Here is a 22583-nt window from a genome sequence, read left to right as displayed (position 1 = left end):
TCTGGTGGTGCTGAAGGAACAGCGCCCTTCACATGGGGAATGAGAGCAGCTCAATGAAGCCATTCATTTCTATTTGGTGTCTTATCTCCAAAAACACAATCATTTATTCTTTATCAAGGACATAAATATATCTGGCATCTGGACACAGGTGCGTGTTGAAAACAAGGTTATTTCGTTATTTATTTTTTTCTTCACCCACTGAGCTCTCTCTCTCTCTCTCTCTCTCTCTCTCTCTCTCTCTCTCTCTCTCGTCCTCTCTCTCTCTCTCTCTCTCTCTCTCTCTCTCTCTCTCTGCGCTCCCTTGTGGACTCTCTTAAACCACTTTGGATAAAAGCCTTCGCCAGAAATGGCAGATTTTATGTCTCTTATCTGTCCTTTACTGGGCAGGTGGTGAAGTATCTGAGGGAACCGAATAAGGAAGGGAAGTATTTAATGTATGCAGGAAAGAAAAAAGAGGCGCATCTGCTATCTTCTCTCCAGTTGTTTCAGCCACCGAGCTAAAAGTGAGGTTTCTACTTTCGGCTTAAGCACAGGAGCGGACACTTCTCTCATCACATCCTCTTCTCCTTGTCTCTCCATCGTTCTGTTTATTCTAAAAGGAGGGAGATCCAGTTCCCCTCTCCCTCTCTATCCCTCTCCTCCTTACGGTTTTGGAGGACAATCCAAAAGAAGCGTCTGAAGGCTTCGCGCTTTCCCTTTTCTTCCGCTGCTCCCGGCGCTACAAGAAGGATTTCCAAAAGTCTTTTCAAGTGGACTTCTTTTTGTGTGTGTGATTTTGGCAGCAAAGACCGGCATCGCATCCAGGGAAGTGAAGGGGGAAAAGCATTCTGATCTGTAAGGGACGTATTCCCGAAGAGGAGGAAAAGTAAAGGACACTGAAAAGAGGCGATAACAGAAGGAAAATGGAGAACACGCGCGGTCTCTTAATTCCAAAAACGTCTTTTCGAGTGCATTAGGAAAGAAAACAGAAACCTTTCCTTGAATTCTTGTATTTTAGATAATTGATTGCTATCTAAATATAGTCTGTTTTTATTGATCAGCTGATCGACTTGATTGGTTAATTGACAGTCGGGCATTATTACCCAGCAAACTTGGACTTGTGGGGGATTTATGAACTCTGCACTGCAGCTTTCCTCTTTTGGCATAAGACGATGTAACTCCGACAGCACATCTGGATTGATTAATTGAAGAATCAATATATTGAAAACACCTACTGGCAAAGTTGGAGGCTGCTGATTATATAATTAATAAGGCTGAGTTTCCTGCACATTTTTCTTCAAGCATTCTGCCGTAAAACTTATGATAGAGCTAATATATACCACCAAATGTTTAATTAATTTAGGAGTAATACATGCCTAATGGATCATAAAGAATAGAATATTCAGCACCGCAACGTTTCGGTGGGCTCACGTACATTCCCATGTAGGAATATCTTTGGATACCACGAGGGCAGAAAGTACCATAAAGTACAACAAAAATGAATTTAAATTCATAATTTCCACAACAGCTCCACTCTATGAATATTGCAAGAATTTAATAGATTATTTTAGTGCAAGTGCTTCTCGGGATTCCAGTTTGGAGATTGGAAGTTATTTTTGGCTGCGCAAAGTAGAGCGACTCTTCCACACCACTGCCCGGACAGAGACAGACTGAACACAGAGGTCTATGTCTCTGACTTGCATCCCGTCCTGAAAGAGAAGAGCGGGATAGACGGAGGGTGGAGGAGAGCAAACAAGAGGGGGAATGCGTAACTGCGATTAATTGGAGCAGACTTGAGCCTTCCATCAATTTGGAGGAGGACAGAAGAGGAAAGGGATTCTATGACTTTTGCAGATAGAAAGGCTGCCTAATAGATGTTATAAATCTCATTCTTGGGAGGAGACGAGAAGAAGAAACGACCTTCTTTAGCTGTTTATTTACCCTTCAATTTTCCGTCACTCTGGAGAGGGGAGATTTGTCTCCACCGGTCCAGTTTGTGACAGAAGAAAAACTCAGGCGTGGGATTATTTCGCCAGTGTTAGATTCTGTCATCAGCGCCGCTTGGATTCAGGATAAATTCCTCCGAAACAGGTAAGTGGATATCACGGTCCAATTTAACGCGTATGCGCGCATGTATCATTAGTTTACTTCATGGGCTGTTTTTGTAGTGTGGAGTATAAGAGCGGAAGAGAGAGTGTGCGCTCCACTGCGAGTGTGCGCGCGCCTGCCGTGGGAGTGTGTTAGAGGTAAGGTGAGATGCATAAAGAGCATTTTTACGCACGGGAGTGAGAGAGCGAGAGCTCGTGTGTGTCGTTTAATGGTGTCCATTAATTTGTGAGAGGCCGAGACTGGTGGAAAATCCAGTCTTTCATCTCTTGATTGGGGAACTTTGGTCATATAATTCAACTTTAAGGCCATTAGTCTGACCATTATTCATTCATCAAACTGCATATGTGTGTATGAAAAAACACAAAAAAAGCTGGGCATCACGGTTGAAGCACATTCCCCTCAGGGAAGATCAGGGACGTTCCGCCGAGAAGTAGTGCGGGATAAACACATCCAAAGATTATAATGAATACGTAGAAAATATTATATATCTTCTGAGTTAATTTTTTGCTTATTTGCCTTATTATGATCCCTTCTTTTCATTTAATTTTTTTTACCTTTACTCATGGATGGGCCATGAGACAGTGGGCCCCTGAGCACAGACACTTAACAGTCCCTCCCTATAGGCACCCATAAGAAAAACAAAATAACTGTCCTACTAGAGGTATTTGCAGTTGTTTTGCATCTCTTTCTGGTTGCTGGGATGTATATTTGTAATCATTCTACATCTCATATGTGTTTTGCATGTCTTTATGTAGGTCTTTGTAGTCATTTTACATCTCGTAGTCGTTCTGCATCTTTTTGTGATGCTTTTCCTTGAATATTATGTTGAATCTTTTTGGGTGGGTGAATCTATATTTGTTTCCTTTGGGTGATCTGTTTTCTTTTGTGTGTCTTTGTGGTTGTTATATAGTGTTGCAATCATTTTGAATTCTTTTTTGGCTGATTTGCATCTTTCTACAACCATTTCACATCCTCTCTTCAATATTTATACATCTCTGTGTGGATATTTTTTTTCATCTCAGTCTCGTAGTTTGGTTAAGTTTTGAACAAGTAATGCCTTAGACCTCAAGGTCTGTGCCAGTTGAGCCTCTTCAAGAACCTTTACATAAAATCTGCTCAAATCCTTTACCCCCATAATTAGAATTCTGTAAAAATAACCATAAACTTTGACTCTACTTAAACAATATTAAAAAAAGTACATATATGCTCCAAGAATTTCCTTCAGTTGATCGGGTTGATGCACCTTTTGGGTGAAAGAGTACCATTAATGCTCTCATTTGTTCACCTCTTTCCAAACACATGCGTTCTTTGTCTGAATACTTTACCAGAAGCTTTCTCTCTCTTTATCCTCCCTCTCTCTTACTCTCTCTGTCAGTGTATACAGAGAAAGAGAGATAGTGTGTGTGTGTGTGTGTGTGTGTGTGTGTGTGTGTGTGTGTGTGTGTGTGTGTGTGTGTGTGTGTCTTCGTGTGCCAGAGGACAGCGACAGAAAGTGTGTTTATAGTGGTGGGTGTGTATGAGAGGATAAAGGAAGACAGAGTGGATGTGTGTCTTATAATCATGCGTGTGTGTGCTACAATGCACCAGCAGGGCATTCATACACAGCTGCACACATAGTGAAGGGATGCGTGGGGTTTCATTATCTCGGCCGTTTAGCAACAAGGTGCACATCAATCGTCAGAATGGAGTGAGACTGAGCACACACCAGAGGCTGTAGGTGTGTGTGTTTGTGTTGATTTATTACGTAAAGCCAGTGTTGTATAGATTTGACAAGTAGGTAGATGAAGTAGCCGCAGAACGACTCCGTCACATTGACCAACATCAGCCATCTATTATTAGGATATAGAAGGCGGTGAGGGTAGTTTACAGCAGTGATGCAGAGATGAAAAAAAAACAGAGTGGAGAGGAGGGGCAAAAGAAGACCAGTGGTGACATTTTTTAGATACTTTGCCGAAGAGTACAAATACTTTTATGAATAAATACTCCATTGAAAGTAAAAAATAAAAAAACTCAATATATTCAAAAGTAAAAGTACTCATTCTGCAGTAAAATCTTTCTTATGAGTCATAGTAATATTACACATTAAATAAGTGGATCATCAATACCGATTAACAGATAAGTAGTAGTTTTCATTTATGTAGTTATTTTTAGATGTAGGTGGTTCCCGACCAAGGGATGGGTCACTTCAAAGTGTCACAAGGTAAATAAAGCCCATAAAGACCTTTAAACAGCACGTGACTTCGATTGAACATTATGCAACTTGTGATGAGTGGGTCACCAGTAGACGAGGCTTTGCTTTAACCCCTTAAGCCAGGGGTGTCAAATATACGGTCCGCCAGGGGGTCCAGCTCGGCCCGCCGGATGACTTTGCTAAGTGTGAAAATTACAGAAAGACATCAATTGCATTTCTATGAGAATATGGAGGTTTATGAGTACAAACGTTTTGTAATTTTTTTTAATCGATCCAGTAATTGCTTCAAAAACAGCGTAAATGCGATGTCTGCTCCGGAGGCAGAAGCGCTCATTGCCACAGGCAGCAGCGCTCGCTGCTCGCTTTGTGACGCGTTTGACGTCAAACGCGTCACAAAACGAGGGAATCTGCAGAGGAGAGCCCGGGCAGATAAACAGTGGGCTGATGTCTGAGGTTTTAGTCTTTATGTTTCTAGTTTATTGTAGAAAGACCTTTAAAATAGGGTTTATCATCCAAAAACCTTCACCAATAATTTAAACATAGAGAAATATTGTCGTTATGTTTGCGTTATTATGCTATGATTTTACTGGTCTGGCCCACCTGAGATCAAAGTGGGCAGTATGTGGCCCCTTAACTAAAATGAGTTTGACACCCCTGCCTTAAGCCAATCATCATTTCCATCTCAGAACTCCATCCCCAAATTCAATCAATAGCAGCTCCACAGCTTTAAGGCCCAAATGAACAAATGTCAGGTCTTCAGATAAGATAAACTTGGGAGAATTTTGAAATACATATGTCCTTGTCCTTATCAGGACCCCACAGTGAAGTTAGGAAAGCCCCAACAAAACTTACAAAATTTACTTCCACCAAATCAAAATTGTAATTTAAATGAGTAAATAACAACATAATAACAATGAGTCAGTGGCACCGATGTTATTGAACCTGTTCTAAAAAATTCTCAGCTACAACTTGAGCAAATTTGAGGTAACAGAGATGCTTGACAATGATGTTGCATCTTTTTTAGCCATGGCAGTACCACACAGCTTGTAAAAATGGCCTCCGTTGCATTGTATGGCCTTTTCTCAGCCACCATGTGGTCAACCATTGGTTGATGACCTGCACTTATAAAGCCTTGAGTCTGGCATTTTGAAGTGACTATATTTGAACAAGCTTGGGAGGAATCTGGTGATCTGAGTCTGAGCTCCTGAGGGTACTAAGCCAACCCACCTATACCTAAAACCTGACTGCACCCAAGGCATGCCATTAAAATTGGCACGCTGCCAAACATGCCTCTTTTTGATGCCTAATATATAATGAATTATAAAATTACTTTCAGAAGGACAATTAGAACACTGATAACATAATGACATCATAATGACTTGTAAAATGTATTGAATTATTTGTATATACGAAAGGTTTATGGTTTTTGAATAGCAGTCTATTGAAGCCAGAGGCTTTTTGGAAATGGCCAGCCAGCTGTCACATAAATGTAGCGGAGTAAAAGACATAAAATGGAAACATTCCTGCATGTTCAGTATCATAGTTTGGCTATTGCACTGAGTTACTCTTCACTTCTGGAGATTACAAAGACAGAACAAGTAGACAGAAAAAAATGAAGAAGGAATGACAACTGGAGAGATCAGAAATGAGAAGAACAATGTACTCACAGCAAGCAGGGACCAAAAGTAACTAGAGATAGATCACAGAAGGGAGAGGAACAAAAAAGCTGGAAGAGGAGAAAATAGGGGAGAGGAGGAGCACAGTGCAGAGGCAGTTAATCTCTACTGTGTTTTTTTCATTATAATTGCTCCATGGTAAAACTAATTCATTTTGTCACCTGGTGCTCCGGTGATATATTGAATCCTTGCTAAGCCAGTAAAATAAATTTCAAAAATGTTAAAAAGACATCAAGGCTGTAGGAAACAAAAAATGGAGAGGCAAAAAAAGTAAAGAATAAAAGCGGAAGAAAGAAGTGGAGGAGGAGAGTGGAACCGGGAGGGGAGAGGAGATATAGAGAATTAAGAAGGGAGGACAGATTTAGAGACAGGAAGATAGGAGAGAGGAGAGAGAGATCCATAAATTGTGGAAGGGATGACGAAGCACGAAGAGGCGCTGGAAATATACGAGAGCAAGAAGACCGGCTGAGACAACAGGATGAACGAGAGAGAGAGAGAGGATGCTGTTGAAGAGCTATAAGCTGCATTACTGTACATTTGAAATATTGTACATTCAGCCTGTTTGCATCAGTAATTCCTATTCTGGTGTAGTTTATGGACATTTACTTGAAATCTTCTCAGAAATAAGATGAAATACTCAACTCAATTCAAAGCGTTTTTCTCAGTAGCAGTGAGGAGGCATTTCCTTCAAGACAAAGAGGGACTCAGGAGTGTTACTTATTGTTGGTTTACCTCTCTCGGCATTGAGTGAAGTATAACAGATTGTACCATAATGGTAGGAAAAGCAAAGTGTGTGCAGTTTACTGAGTCACCTCGAGCTCGGCTTTGAAGAATCCCGAAATCCCAAATCTCGCCACAAGGTCCATTTAGTAACTGTTGCTCGTATAGGTTTACCCAGATGCTAAGTCAGTGAGCTGATAAACATCATTGTCATATGAGGAAAAGGAAAAAAACAGAACACTGTCTCAAATATATTATGTTACTGTACAACTACAGTAATTAACAGCAAAAATATTCAGAAGAAAATATAATGGTCTCTTAATAATTTAAATTTAAACGTATTTGGCAAAATAACAATAATATATTCACCGGCAAAATATTTATTTTCCACAAAAAATGTACTTCTGACATACTGATCTTCCAGCACAATTTACACTTATACTGACAATTGTAGTGATTATGTTTAGACACTCAGCTCTAGGTTAGTGTGAGGGAAAGATTGTGATTTAGTTTAACACAGAAAACATGCAGAACTGCATATTTTGTTGCCTATACTTAGCCACATGCAAACAAGTCAAACAGTCAAGAAGGAACTTCAGACCTCAGCATTACCAATTTTGTCTTCTTTACAAGGTTTTCTTTTGAACTGACAGCTGACATTTATTCATATTTCTTATGTACATAATTATCAACTCTTTCCATCCTGAAGGCTCTTTTACCAGAACAAGACCGTTAAACCATTTTTGTGTGGTACATTCATTGAAGAGGCTGCACTGCACTAAAATATGTAGAATGGATGCAGCAGTGTTGTGCATAATTTCTGCTGCATCAAATTTGGTAGAGTTGCAGTTGAGAACATTTAGATTATGTTCAAAAACATCAGTGCTTACAGACTAATTATCATAGGGCTGTTATTTTGAGGGTTTTTTTTAGATCTCTCTCTGACCTGATGATGGGGACAGAGAGACGTAATGAATTCCAAAATTATCGCAAGTGTCTTTTATTTATAGTGCCCACCTTGGCCATACAGTCAGCTGTCACTCACTGAATTTGCAGATACTTTCTGAGGTGGAGATAAAGAAAAAAATAGCTTTTTTGGCTCATAGAGTTCAGTTAAAATCTAATGGAATTAATTGTGAAATCTAAAACTGTTGATCTCAATAAAAGAGATGTCTGTTCTTTTTCTTCACTTTTTGAAAACTTTTTTTTTCTGGAGCTTTGTGGTTCTCTGAGGTTCTGCTTGTACGTTTTCTGTTTTACATAGAAGCCTCTGATCGGGCGTGTGGCACATGGTCTCTATAATGCTATTATGATTTGTGTATTGCAAAATTTCAAAGAGCAATTTTGATCAAAGTGATGTCACACAATGTAGAAATCCTCACACTTCTGTGAAACTCCACGATAATTTAAAACCATGCACACTGAACTGATCAAAGAGTCTTTATTTTTGTCTCATATAAAATAACTTGTTCAATGGCATTCCTGGCAAGAGGCAGAAAACATTCAGCCTGCTGGTTAATTGCATATATTTAAAAAAAATAAAGAAAACATACTTTATTGAGACTTATTAGAAGTGGCAAGGCAAGGTAAGTTGACTTCACAACAAATGATTGTCCTAAATATCTCACATTTTCTATTGAAAGTGGAATTGCTCAATGTAACATTGCCATTCTCATTCATGTTTTTTTTTTTTTTTTAATCCAGCCATCCCGTCAGAACAAAGCTTTATTGGGCAAATTATTGGATGGAACCATTAGGTTTTTTTTAATTTAAGCCCAGTGTCACTGTCAATGTCATGTTAGGTCATTCAAACACAATATTAGGGGCATATAGGTCATATGTTTTGGCCATGTAGAAAAGGTGGTTAAAACATGCAATATACGTTCAATGAATGGTTCCACATTTAGGGAATTATGCTTATTGCTATGAGTTAATGAGAAGATCAATTATTGGTATTAGGAATGTTAGCCTAGTTTATATAAAAGCAAAAACCAAGCTGGCTTGGTTTGTTCGCAGTTTTTCCAATTCCAGTAAGTCACAGCACCCAGCGAAGAAAGATAGTCTAATCTAGCACTTTGAACTTAGCTTAGAAGTATTTCCTCATTAATATGGTACTTTTTTTTCCAGCTAGGTGCTCCAAAATCGAATTAGATCATTGCTCTTTATACCTGTGGTGTGATATTGAAGTATGACCATCATCAGCATAACAGATGGCAGCAAGATGCATAATGTCCCTCTCACCTTGTTCCATGGTGGTGGGACATAAAAAACATTTGGTAGGAAGACTTGGAAGAAGTTAAAATGAACTTATCTTCACTCAAGCTGTCCAAGATCTAATTCTGTTCACAGACACCACCAAACTGCAAAACATGCAGAATGAGGTTTCCATGCTACTACCTCTCATACCACTTCTACTGCTGCTGCTACTACTATACAGTATGTAATAGTAATGCACATTGTTATAAAACTGTTAAAGTGTCTGTAGATCAGTTCACATCTCTGTGGAGGTCAGCCTCTGCTCAGACTGCAGCCCTCCAGCTGATAAGAATTCTGTGATTCATTGTCTTACTCATCAGCAGTGTGGGGGCCTGCTGACATGAAGGCTTGAATCAACCTCATCAGGTTGAAGTCTGTACAACAGATGATGACCTCAAAGTCTTGTGTTTGTGAGAGCGCTGACTTTTATTAATTAACCTCAATACGAATATAAAAAGTATTAAAAGTTTGGCATAATTTAGGAAGATTATTTGTGGGACAATCAGATTTTACCCATGATGTTTTGGTGTTAATGCGGGCTTCCAAAGAGCACAAGTGTCATTTTTAGGAGTACAAAGTTTAATGTTTCCCACAATATCTCAACGTAGACACCAGTGTCCCTTGCAACATTAGACATCTTGCCAGTCACATGATCTGGATTGTAGCTATTAACTGTCCTTTTGTAAAACATTGTAAATCCCCTTTTTGGCAAGTTGTCTCTTGATAGAAGAGTCAATATGCTTTAATGAGACTGTATTTTCCAGAGTGCGACTACATTTTTCTTCTTTGTCCAGGGCAGGAAAAGTTGAAGAAATCTTGCCAAAGGAGCAACACTTTTGCTGCTGGCTCTTTCAAGTTGCATTTGTTCTGGTGGAACATAAACACTGTCCTGGATTTAAACCCATCTGTCGAAACAAGCAATAGACTTTCAGTGTGAATGTTCAATACAATGGAGATTTTATTGACTGCTGTACAAGTTTTACATTTTTTTTTGTGTAAAACAATTTAGAATTAATTTTACAACCCAGGCAACACAATCTGGGGAATTCCAAGAAACTCTGTGTGTAGCTTAAAGCCATTTATTCTCCATAACTGGGATAATGTGTCTTTATACATGTTACATCATTCCCCTTTTTTTATTAATAGGAACAGAGTTAAATAGGGTTGCAGCAAAATAGAAAGTGTGTGTCACTTCATGAATTTATAATGTTTATATTCTGTAAATGAAAGGATTTTCATCTGGGTTAAAGCCTAGCTGATGCATCACACAACACATTAATATATCAATTATAATAACTGATGCAATGCTTGTTGACCATGTATGGGTGTGTTTGTGGCTTGATGTGGATGGTATTGGTGGGAGTGCAGCACTGGGGCATCCAGGGGGAATTCTGCTCCCATCAAACAGAAGCACATATCAGTAGTGATGGAAGCAACGCTGGTCCTGTGCCTGTAAGGAACACATCACAGCCCAGCTAAACTGGACTTAACCAAGACACACACATGTGCCTTAAAAGGGCAATAATACCAGATTATTTACTCACTTTCATTCTTTGTCTTTCTTCAATTACAGTTAAAACATTTTTTTTAAATAACATTAACAACATAGTCATAAAGGAAAAACATTTTTGACTTTGTGATTCCCTCCTTTTGCCTTTAAAAAAATGTCTACTTGTCCAGTAAAATAAATCAACATCTACCAGATGGATTTGGCCAAAATTGGTACAAACACAGTATTGATGGTTCCAAGGGGATGAATAAAACATGAGGTTAGCATGTGGTCTTAAGTAAAATGTGCTAACAACTATAAAATGGATTGCCATGGAATTTGGTGCAATCCCAATACTGTACACTGAACTTGCATTGATTGACATCTGAATGATAACATTGTGACATTGAGCATGTTAGCATGAAGATTTTTCCTTTATGTGAAGGTGTGTCTTTATACAGTGTGGCTGCAGCCTGTTCTGGAGACTAATCTTGTTTAAACACCTTAAATTGACCTTCTATGTTTGTGCTCAGCTGTAAAGCAGGATTTAGGCCTGGGACACACTAGATGGGTGGTGTGTGCGTGACTTGTTGCTGCATGGCATGTTTTCATTTCAGCGTCCATGTTAACAGATTAGAGCAGCCACATTGCCTGCTGAGATATGTGAGGCGTGTCATTTATAAAATAGACCTGAAGCCTATTTTTCACGCGAACCACATGCGGTTCCCAGCTAAAATATACAGGGAAATAATCCGTTAACACATGTGCACTGTATAATCATAGCAAAAACACAGTATATGCTCTAATTATATCATGGTGCGACTTTACCAGGTAAAGGCTGGGGTTTTGCCTGCTGCTCTTTTCCTCTCTCCCTCTCTGTGAGATCCTCTGTCTCATACTGTACCTGTGTGTCTCAATCTAAATCAGGGTAAACACAAATCAGCTGACGGCTTTTGGTTACAACTCATCACTTGTTGAACCTCAAAAATTCAATATTGATGGTCGTTATCAAAACTGATGGTCGTTATCAAAGAGAAACTCCTTGATTCAGTGGTCGGACCTGCAGCTGCAGTACCGCTGTTGACATGCAGCCAGTGTGAACACACACACGCCGCGCTGCGCCATGCCGGCGGTGTGTCCCAGGCCCTACCTTGATGTGCTTATTATGCATATCATGCTAATCCCTGAGTGTCGAACTGTAACAAAAAAGGCCTGAATTTCTGGTCCACTCTCCTACAGTTAGTTAATGTTGGGATGATAATCACCATGATCGCTCCCTTATACCTACCAGAACTGACTGAAAGCGCTGGTATGTCTTAATACTGCCAATAAAGGCACCGGTGTGACAACACACTTAAACTGGAACGTTTTGGAAGGCAGTAACAACTAGAGTATTTTTTTCATCCTTTCAGAATTATACTTCACAGTCACTCTATTCAGGACAACTGACTACATCAAATCCAAGCCAACACAACAACCTGTATAAATAAATCATATATAGGCGATCATGCTCAGTTTTCTAACATAGTTTAAGAAAAGTTTTGTTGAATTGTGCATCAATTTTGGAAGTTTTTGTGTTTCTTGAATTGCATTGCAATATATAAAATGAATTGATGTGCAGTAAGTTTACCCTAACTGAACGAAATGAACCAAAAACCAAAAATGCCGGCATCCTTCTCTCTCCCACTCAGTCTGTATTTCTACCATATCTTTTTCTGTACAGTGACATTCCTCTGTCTCAAATTCAACTGAAGTCTCAGCTTTAGCTGAATTTGAACGTTACAATCAAATGCTGCATGTGTAAGTGGAATAACATAAAATAAACATACAGAAAAAAAATTAAAACTGTTTTGTTCCACTTTTATTCCCCCTATGTTTCCAATTTTAATTCCCTCATCTTCTTGCCCTTCATCCCTGTTCCTTCTCCTCATGCTCACTGTGACTCTCCAGTTCACCCTTGAGCACATTTACCAGTGTGCGTAGCCTATCCTTAGTTGACTTAACATGGTCTGACAGGCCAATCCCTATGGATTCTGATCAAATAGAGCAATAGTGTACACAGCAGCGACAGTGCAGCTTCAGCCTGCTAAAACAGCAGCCGTTACATGGCAAAGATCAGCATCCTGCAGAACTGATTCAACACGTTTAGCTGATGATTCTACTTTGTCTACAATTTTAGAGGCTTTTATTAAGTTCATGGTATACAGTATGTGTTTGAGCACACTGCCGAGCTTTCTTTTGTCTCCATTAAAAGATAGTAATTTTCACATTTTAGTCCTATGTTAAATATACTTGACATTACTGCCAATCACGTGCCAAAGAATACAACAGATTTTTGGAATCCTTCACTCAGAAATTTTATTCAACTTGCACAATCAACGAGATGTTGTGTTATAGTAATGCTGCTGTGAAGGAATGCTCCAGTGAAGGACATTCAGACTTGTTGAGCTGTGACTCATCTGTTCTATCATGGATGTTGTGAAAAGTTGTTTCAGCAGATTAAAAATATTTCACCTGGGTTTATAAGACTCATTATTCTAAACAGAAAATACAGGAAGATATAATGTTTCTAATGAGGAATAGAACTACAGAACGTATTGTTTTACTGTGGGTATATACAAAGCACAGAGACTTGATTCTGAGCCCCAACTCTAACAATTATTTTTTAGGAACACATTTTACACCAGTTGTTGTTGTGTTGAGAAAAAGAAGAAAATGAAGAGGAAGCCGAAGAAAGTCTTATAGATATGACATTAAAGGTGACATATGTTAGAAGAACCCAGGCTGGAATTCAGGATCTTAATGTTAACCATTATATGGTAGAATTTTCTTTGATCTTATCAGACAAATGGGTCGGAAAGCAGAATGTGGCGATTATGCAACCAATATTCCACTTTCTAATTGCACCAAAACAAAGAAAACTACATTGCCATGCAAAACATTTTAATTTGGTGCCAAAATTTCCACTTATATAGATGTACTCTCTCAAACCAGTTTTGATTACAAGTGGGTTGGAAACGAATCCAGAAGTTCTGGCATGTTTTGTAAGATGTTTGGTAAGTTGTTATAAAATCTGAAAAACCATTGATATGAGCCCTTAAACATGTCATAGCACTGCTTCGGTTTGTGCACAGGGTTGTTTATGTGTGTCCAGTCATGTGAGATGCAAGATGCAATGTTCTGCGAGTTTTTATTTCAACCAAAGAGTTGAGACTGTCTGCTCTCCATGGTACATGCTGGGCCACCATTGTTTTAGAAGTCAATAAGGTTTAAATTAATAGTTTTAGATTTCAGTTTCTGAGCTACCTAATATGTATCAGTAGCACAACGTAGACTACAGGGGGGACAAAGACCTTTTTTGCAAATCTTAGGCCTTGTACATTATTCAAGTACGAAACTTTGTGCTTTAAGTTGTAAACAAGTCTTTATTTGTCTGTTTGCTGTCGAAGACCTGCCTCAGAACCAAAAAGGTGTACCCATAGAATCATAAAGTACATTCAGAATCCAGACTGTTGGATGCTACAAAAAGCATCTATTGTTTAGACTTTTTAAAGGCTGCTTCTTTCCTTTCAGCTATGATTCGACCTGGCTACACTATTTTGAGGGACAGGTGTTGCACCAGTTGTGTTCAGTAGAAAAGTGTGTACTATGCAATATGGCATGCGGTTTGCCTTGTATCTCTTGAGTTTTTACCCTGCCACTCATTCTCACACTGTACAGTGGTTTCTGTGTAGTGACAATTAGGCAAAACAGGGCTCAGTTTGCATGCAGACTTGTTGTACTTCATACTTCTGAGCTGTTTCAATGAGAGGTGTCAAGGCATGGCCCTGATCAAAGAGAGCTACAACTAAATTTAAATCAACGGGGATTACACTTGTTGCAGCCAGTTTATAAAGCTTCAAATAGGCAGTGAAGCAATTAAAGTGGGGAGGCACAACACAGTCACTGCACATTAGGAGCCAGTGTTAGTACCTTTACTTATTCAGAAATCAAGCTCATTTGACAGTGTCAAGACGTAAATTCAACATTAAAAATGCTGTTGCATGTAATTACTTATAGCTTTGATGCTGGTTTAATGTATATTTATCATTACAAAATGGCGTTTCCAAAGGTTTTTCTTTTCTATTCTATTCCGTGTCTTTGTGTGTGAGTGTGTTAAAACGACAGGTTAACCTCCCTGTCCTCTGGGACTCCTCTTTTTCAGTCCCCTCTGCGCACCAGAAGATATAAATGGTTTGTGTTGTGTCTACGTGGGTCTGTGAAAATAAGAAACAATTCAGGCTTCTCTCATCCCTGAGTGTCCTGCTCTCAGCTCTCTTTTCTTTTCCTTGCTTGCTCTCTCCTTCTTCTCGCTATCCATTTATCTCCATCAGCCTCTTATCATAGCAGCCGTAGCTTTATTAAGGGAGAGAAGAGGGAGGTACATTGCTACTTTCACCGAGCTAGAGTACAAACTATCAAAAGAATTTATGAGAGTTGTGGTTTACATAATGTAAAAACAAATATGAAAAGAGTCATTTAATGTAACCAAAACCTGTATTTATAGCCATCATCACTAAATGTAAAGTATAGGCTAGAAGCTGTGGCAAGTTGCAGTCTGAGAAAAAAACAATTTTGAAAAAAAATAACTGCATAGCCACACTGTGTTGACTGCAGCTGGAACATTATAATGCTAAGCTGCACCTCTTTCTTGGCCACACTTGCATGAGTCTGGTGACTCGGACAGTGCCACAGTCAGAATGAAGCTATAAGACATCATCACAAATTGTCTCTTTTTATACCAGGAGTTGCTCTGTGTGCTCTGTTTACTATTCTGGGGTGTTAATATCTCGCGTAATATGTGATGGCGCTGTACTGGGCTTCATTATACTGAAAACTGTTCCTCATTTTGCCTCCCTTATGTCTGCTAATGTGGTGAACAACATTTTTGTCATACTTTTCAATCTATTGCCAACAAAAATAAAATTGAATTTCCCATTGCTTTCCTGACATGGTTTGATCATTTTATGTGATTTGCTTCATAAAAATAGAGGCATTCTGTGAGGGTGATTGTTTCAGTTTAAAGTAGAATTTTTCAGTTTGCATAAGAAATAAATATCAATATTTGGAAGTTCTATTGTTGCTTCACTGTTGCTTTTCAGAAGGAGCAGAAATTAACAACTTTACAAAACAGCGCAGCAATAGGCCAAATAAATATAAAAAAAAAATGTGGCACTATTATATGGCATAATAATTGCATTATTATTAAAAATACATTATTATTTTTTTTTTTTTTTAATAAATGTTGTTTTCTTGTGTAAAATTTACTGCATGAGACAGTGAGAACATCAATGAGCATTTAAAAGTAAATGAAGTGGTGCCTCCAGATTTAGTAATCATGGACTTGATTTATGTCACAATGAGTGTTAAGTTGAGGTTGATTGAATCAAGGTGAAGTGGACAGAGTGCACTTACGATAGCAAAACCTGCTATAAATGAATACAGTATTGTCCTATTACAATTTAAGGCGCAGTCAAGTTGAATGCAAAGTCAATTTTAGAGGCAGAGCAATTGCATGAATATATATGATATACAAATACAGCGTAAAAGTCAATGAAAATATGCAAGTAGACACATTTGTAGCCAGCTACAGTACAGCTAACGTCGGCTGTAAAGCTGTTATATTGGCTGTTAGTTGTAAATAAACACAGACTGCAAAAGAGGCCAGCAGTCAAATTCATGCAAACAAAGTGAGGTGACAGTTTGCTGTGTGTTCAGTCTGATCATACCTTGAGAAAGAATTACATGGCTCCCACAAATATGTCATTAATAAAATCGGATATACTTGTCAGGAACAAAATTGAAGACAAATCGAAAATCTCCTCAGTTGTGATCAGTCAGCAACCAGTAGCAAGTTCTCACAAGACACCACCCACATTGGAAAAGTCTGCACCTCATAAATTATGCCCAGTTCTAGTGGTTGGGATACCCATGTTCCAGAAGTAAGTATTTTTTGCCTATGCAAAATGTGAGTCACGTCTCCATCTGTGAGACATGATTCACAGATGGAGCACATCTTTGGCTCGGATTGTCGCGAAACAGTCACTCATTCGTCCAAATGGTTAAATGATTACAAAATATATGGTTCTTTGATCAAAAATGTCCCAGGCTTGTATATGTAAAATGTTGAGAGTAACAGTTAAGTATGACTTCCAAGGTGCATTTTGGCACCAAACCTCTAATCCCGAAGCTTGCTCTACCTTTAGAGATAAAATTGTTCTGTTGAGAACCCTGAATACACAATCGAAGCTTAAAGTCAGCTCACTTTTAAATTCTATCAGGTTTGATCAAATTCAAACCAGAGGTTGATGCAGAGAGCGGTGAGGTCTGCTGAAAAATCATTGACTTCTTTCCCACCCATACAGGACTTTTGTCAGAAATTCTTCTTGAGTAGAGCCACCAGCATCAGAAACCCTCCCCTCCCATAGACTATTCACCCTTCTGCCCTCTGGCAAACTGTAGCGTAGCATATGGTGCTGGACTACCAAGATCTATAAGGGCTTCTTCCCACAGGCCATTAAACTCCTCAACCCCCTTGAAACACACACAAAAATCAGACTGGTGCTATGCTGTTGTTATTGTTTGCATATTGTTAGCGACATTAAACAAATTGTTGGATTTTAGTGCACAAGGTTAAAGCTCTACAGCCATGCTAGGGGCTCTGTGAGGTGTTTCTTGGGCACAAAGCTAAATGCTGATGTAAGCACACAAACATGCCCTCAGTGACAATATGCTTTTTATTCACTGTTTATTCAGTGATTAAGTTTTCTTTGCGTATTCTTTATTTATGCTATTTTGTCGACTCACTGCAACTCATTTAAACTGCAAAATATGTGTTTGTGTGTGTCTGAGTGTGACATACATTAAAACAAAGGCATGCAGGGAGGGGGAAAGGGGCGATGGAAGGCTTAAGAAAAAAGAGAGAGGCTTAAGAAAGAGAATCTGGCAACTGAGCCCAAACCTGTTTATGTAAACACTAATCTTGGCTAAACTGCTCATAGATTGGCTTTACAAGCACACACAGATAGAGACACACACACACACACACACACACACACACACACACACACACACACACGCGCACACACACACACACACACACACACACACACACACACACACACACACACACACACACACACACACACACACACACACACACAGAGAGAGAGAGAGGTGAGGTAATAGCTTCAATCCCACCTTTCTCCATAGATATACTCCCATGAATACAACTGCGAGGCAGCTTGTAATTAAGTTCTACATGTGCAAATCCAGTTGTGACGCATGCTTATGAGATCGGCTGTATAATCACATTGCCCCAAAAGGGAGAGACTGCTTACTTAGCATTTAAATAGGTTCCTTCTCCCCCTGCAAGTGTGCATATGTGTAGGCAACACAAACATTGCACTGCACTGTATTTCATTGTGTGTGCCCCTCTGTGTGAAAGAGGAAAGAGTATAGGTTACATATGAGTGAGAGGTGTGTTTGCATGATAAGTACTGCCATGTTGTGTGTGCAATAAATCTTGCCTGCATATTATTTCTTAGGGGTCCCATTTGGGTATTGTAGTGTCAATAGAGCAGGTTTTTAAAGAGATGCAGTGGGAATATAAGGGGAAATTAAATGTGTGTATGTGTGTATTAGTGTGTGTTTCTGCTGCAAATATGTAGACATTGAAAAGAAATAGCAAACTCATTCAAACCTTTTTAACAATGACATATTACATTAAATTGGAGTTTTATCATTTAAGGTTAGGGAATTAATTAATGTTAATTATGCATAGAAGCAAAGTAAAACATTATGTTGTTTGTTTTTGTGTGTGTTTGTATGCGAGTGTGTTTCCCACTGGGGATATTGCCAAAGCAGTCAACTTCACAGAGGCTTTGTTATTGAAATGAAACATAATGTCAACTTGTGTCCTGAAGCTCATCTAGTCTACTCATGCCCAGGGATTTGGCCTTGTGTAATGCAACAGTTGTTCTATTTTCTTCTCTCCCTGTTTATTTCACTGAGTCTGCAGTGCAAAATGATTTGGCACTGTTCCCTCATGAAGAGGGGGGGGGGGGGGGGGCTTTAGAAATGGATTACCAAATGAGTTTTACACTGTTGCATAGTCCTTACTCTTGTGAAAATGGTCCTATTTCTCTGTTCTGAATGGCCTTTGTGTCAAAATGTCAGTGTTGTCATACAGTATGATGACTTTAGTGAAAGAACCGATAACAGGCCTGACTTCATCTGACTTCTTAAAACATTCATGGCCATTCAAGAGTCACACTTGAAAATACAGTATATTATTAACAGTATTTATGCATTAAGTTTCCTTAAAAAGTTTGAAAATCTTCACACTCTCAAAAATATATGAAACCACAGGAGGAGAAAACGTATCTCTAAGTATATAAAGCTGAACTTATTTTTATTAGACAGAAGGTAACCTCTTACTGTTGGTGCCTAGTATGATGGAGTAGGGGGCATCACTCTTTTAAGAGTTACTTTAGCAAATATCTGTACTATATTAATTGATTATATCAACATAGTATCAAGACTGCAAAATATGACTGTGGCTGTGCTGTCAAAATTGCAACCTTTTACGAATGAAATTATTGAAAAAGAAGATAGAATGACCACAAGTGAAGTCTAAGCATGAAGCTAACTACATTGTATTTTTTCAGGACAAGAAACTTGCCTGTTTTCAATAGGCTGTGATTGGGCGTGTTGTCATGTTGGAAAACCCAAGCAACCGGGCCATGATTGAAAGGTGGCTGATGGTATGCCGCTCCTATGTACCGAGCTCTTGTGGTATGTAAATATTAAAGTTGGACTTAGTTAATGGAGCTAATGACAGCCAGGCCACCATAGCCACAGGCTAATAATATTATTATTTTTAGGACGTTGGAGAAAATGCAATCACACATTACATCAGATAAAACTCATGCTGTGGTACATTAACCAGGTATATGCATGGCATATTTATTATTCACCATAAATACATTAAGTGAGTAATCAGTTGCTATCACCTTAGCCTAAGCGTTTTTCTCCTGGCTTTTCTCCTTGACTTAGGCATTGGGGTGTTTTCTCACCTGGATATATCTTTAGATAGCCTGAAATGACTATGTATGTAAGCATTGAGTAAAACTATCCCATAGTTTTAGGGTGAATTTTTACATTTGTCAATTGTTGTTATTCCCAACCTTTACCACCATCATAATTGCTAATATTTGTCACAGCCGAATATATTTAATTTAGAAACTACCGATTGATTTGGAAAATGTTCTATTGTCATTGAAACAACAGTTTCACCAAAAACAATAGTTCTGTTGTCGATGCCCCAGGTACGGCAGTAGCAACTCTCAGCGGCAGCAGCAGCAACGTGCCAGTAGAAAATCAGAAGAGGGAAAAGTAGCACAGGACCTGTGGCTGATATGCAGCTCCACTGATGAATTGAGGACTCTCAGGTGTGGGTGTTTCAGCAATCAGGAAGGGGCGTGGCAGACCTGAAACACAAACACATAGCTCTCTTCTAAAAAGAGGCATAATTAAGTCAGGGGGCATAACAGGTCTTATGAAGTAGTAGTCGCTGACCAGGACCGAAAAAAAAGTTGAAAGGATGAAGATGAGGAAGAGGACCGGGCGCAGTTGCTGCTGAGGGTGTTGTCTAAATTAGCTGGCATTCCCAAGAAGGCCCAGAAATGCCAGTTCTTCAGAAATACACAGCCAATTGGGAATTCATAGAGAAGTTTTTACAAAAGCTACGTGCGTAGCGAGAATACAGATCGTCCAAAGTCGCCGCGCAGTGAACAACTAATTGAGGAGCAGTGGGGACTCAGGAACCATTAAACTGGTACTGTTGGCTGTAAACACTGACAGAACCCAGGACATGGACATCGGCAACATTGCTATGTGGCATTAAACCCACAGACAATTTTTTTGTTCTGAACATGTGTAATGGTAAGTGGGTGATTTCTGATATCTTTGTTATCAATTTAATGCATTTGGTCACTGAATCTCAAATTCTGAACCTTTGTGACTCTCATTCATTTCACATTAGGTCTGTGACACAGGGTAATGTTGATTGATTAGTCCAGGTGTTGTTAACTGGCAGCATGAGTGTGTGATCTGAAAATGTGAGGCTGAGATGTGAACATGTGTTACTGACTGACTGTGTGTGGGCCCTGTCCATGGCATAACGGTGCAATTTTCTTAATTCAGAGGTGTGCCTACATTGGCAGGCTTGTGAACCTTCCATTTTTACCTTTTGAGCTGAATATCTCCCCTTGTGTTTAATAGAGAATGACGTTTTGACTGTTTGTGCATGTGCGCACGTTTATACATGTGCGTGTGTGTCGGGGGTGTCACAGTAATATCATAATAATAAATACCATCAAAACTGGCTGTAAAACATTGTCACAGCATTAAAACGTAGCGACAACATCTTTATTGAAGAAACATCATAGACTGGAGGGGGTTCGCATGTGACATAGTGTCCCACTGTTGCAGCTTAAAGTTTACCACTGTTCATTTTCAGCAACTATTGACGAGTGTTGTTTTCCACTCATTGAGCTGATGTGTGGACTGAAGCTTTTACAGTCAGAAATAATGAATTTTTCTCCTGTATGTTTTGGGCATGTTTGTTATGCTATGGCCATATGTACATTTTCATAAACTCAATAATGAGAACACTTTATAAATTTGGAATAACACATTTTCATCTATAAATGACAAAAACATAGCCTATTTTTTAAAAATTCCAATACCGTTAATACTTAGTGCCAGGGGGCTGGAGACCTGAGGCATCTAATAACCCAGGCATACAGTGCATCCGGAAAGTATTCACAGCGCTTCACCTTTTCCACATTTTGTTATATTACAACCTTATTCTAAAATGGATTAAATTCATTTTTACCTTCAAAATTCTACACACAATACCCCATAATGACGTGAAATACATTTTTTTGAAATTTTTGCAAATCTATTAAAAATCAAAAACGAAAAAAAAAAAAATCACGTGCATAAGTATTCACAGCCTTTGCCATTACACTTGAAATTGAGCTCAGGTGCATCCTGTTTCCACTGATCATCCTTGAGATGTTTCTACAACTTGATTGGAGTCCACCTGTGGTAAATTCAGTTGATTGGACATGATTTGGAAAGACACACACTGTCTATATAAGGTCCCATAGTTGACAGTGCATGTCAGAGCACAAACCAAGCCATGAAGTCCAAAGAATTGTCTGTAGACCTCCGAGACAGGATTGTATCGAGGCACAGATCTGGGGAAGGGTACAATGAGCACAGTGGCCTCCATCATCTGTAAATGGAAGAAGTTTGGAACCACCAGGACTCTTCCTAGAGTTGGCCGCCCGGCCAAACTGAGCGATCGGGGGAGAAGGGCCTTAGTCAGGGAGGTGACCAAGAACCCGATGGTCACTCTGACAGAGCTCCAACGTTGCTCTGTGAAGAGAGGATAACCTTCCAGAAGGACAACCATCTCTGCAGCACTCCACCAAGCAGGCCTGTATGGTAGAGTGGCCAGACGGAAGCCACTCCTCAGTAAAAGGCACATGAAAGCCCACCTGGAGTTTACCAAAAGGCACCTGAAGGACTGTCAGACCATGAGAAGCTAAATTCTCTGGTCTGATGAAACAAAGATTGAACTCTTTGGCCTGAATGCCAAGCGTCATGTTTGGATTCCTCCGGGCACCGCTCATCACCTGGCCAACACCATCTCTACGGTGAAGCATGGTGGTGGCAGCATCATGCTGTGGGGATGGTTTTCAGCGGCAGGAACTGGGAGACTAGTCAGGATGGAGGGAAAGATGAATGCAGCACAGAGACAGACATCCTTGATGAAAACCTTCTCCAGAGCGCTCTGGACCTCAGACTGGGGCGAAGGTTTGTCTTCCAACAGGACAACGACCCGAAGCACACAGCCAAGATAACAAAGGAATGGCTTCGGGACAACTCTGTGAATGTCTTTGAGAGGCCCAGGCAGAGCCCAGACTTGAACCCGATTGAACATCTCTGGAGAGATCTGAAAATGTCTGTGCACCGACGCTCCCCATCCAACCTGATGGAGCTTGAGAGGTCCTGCAAAGAAGAATGGGAGAAACTGCCCAAGAATAGGTGT

General features: G+C 39.5%; 1 protein-coding gene across 2 annotated transcripts in view; it reads left to right on the top strand.

The window, feature by feature from the left end:
- Positions 1-334: 334 nt before the first annotated feature.
- il1rapl2 (interleukin 1 receptor accessory protein-like 2) overlaps positions 335-22583 on the top strand; it is a 446491-nt gene continuing 424242 nt past the window's right edge. For both annotated transcript variants that reach the window (XM_069170885.1, XM_069170884.1), the window contains exon 1: positions 335-2070. The gene's annotated coding sequence lies outside the window, so the exon portion shown is untranslated. The remainder of the gene's footprint in view (positions 2071-22583) is intronic.

This window comes from Embiotoca jacksoni, unplaced genomic scaffold (genome assembly GCF_022577435.1).
Source record: "Embiotoca jacksoni isolate LCO1_2020_lvr unplaced genomic scaffold, fEmbJac1.0.p SCAF_5, whole genome shotgun sequence".
In the NCBI taxonomy this organism is placed as follows: domain Eukaryota; kingdom Metazoa; phylum Chordata; class Actinopteri; family Embiotocidae; genus Embiotoca; species Embiotoca jacksoni.
The sequence above is the reverse complement of the archived record's forward strand: the minus strand, read 5'-3'. Positions and strand labels throughout refer to the sequence as shown.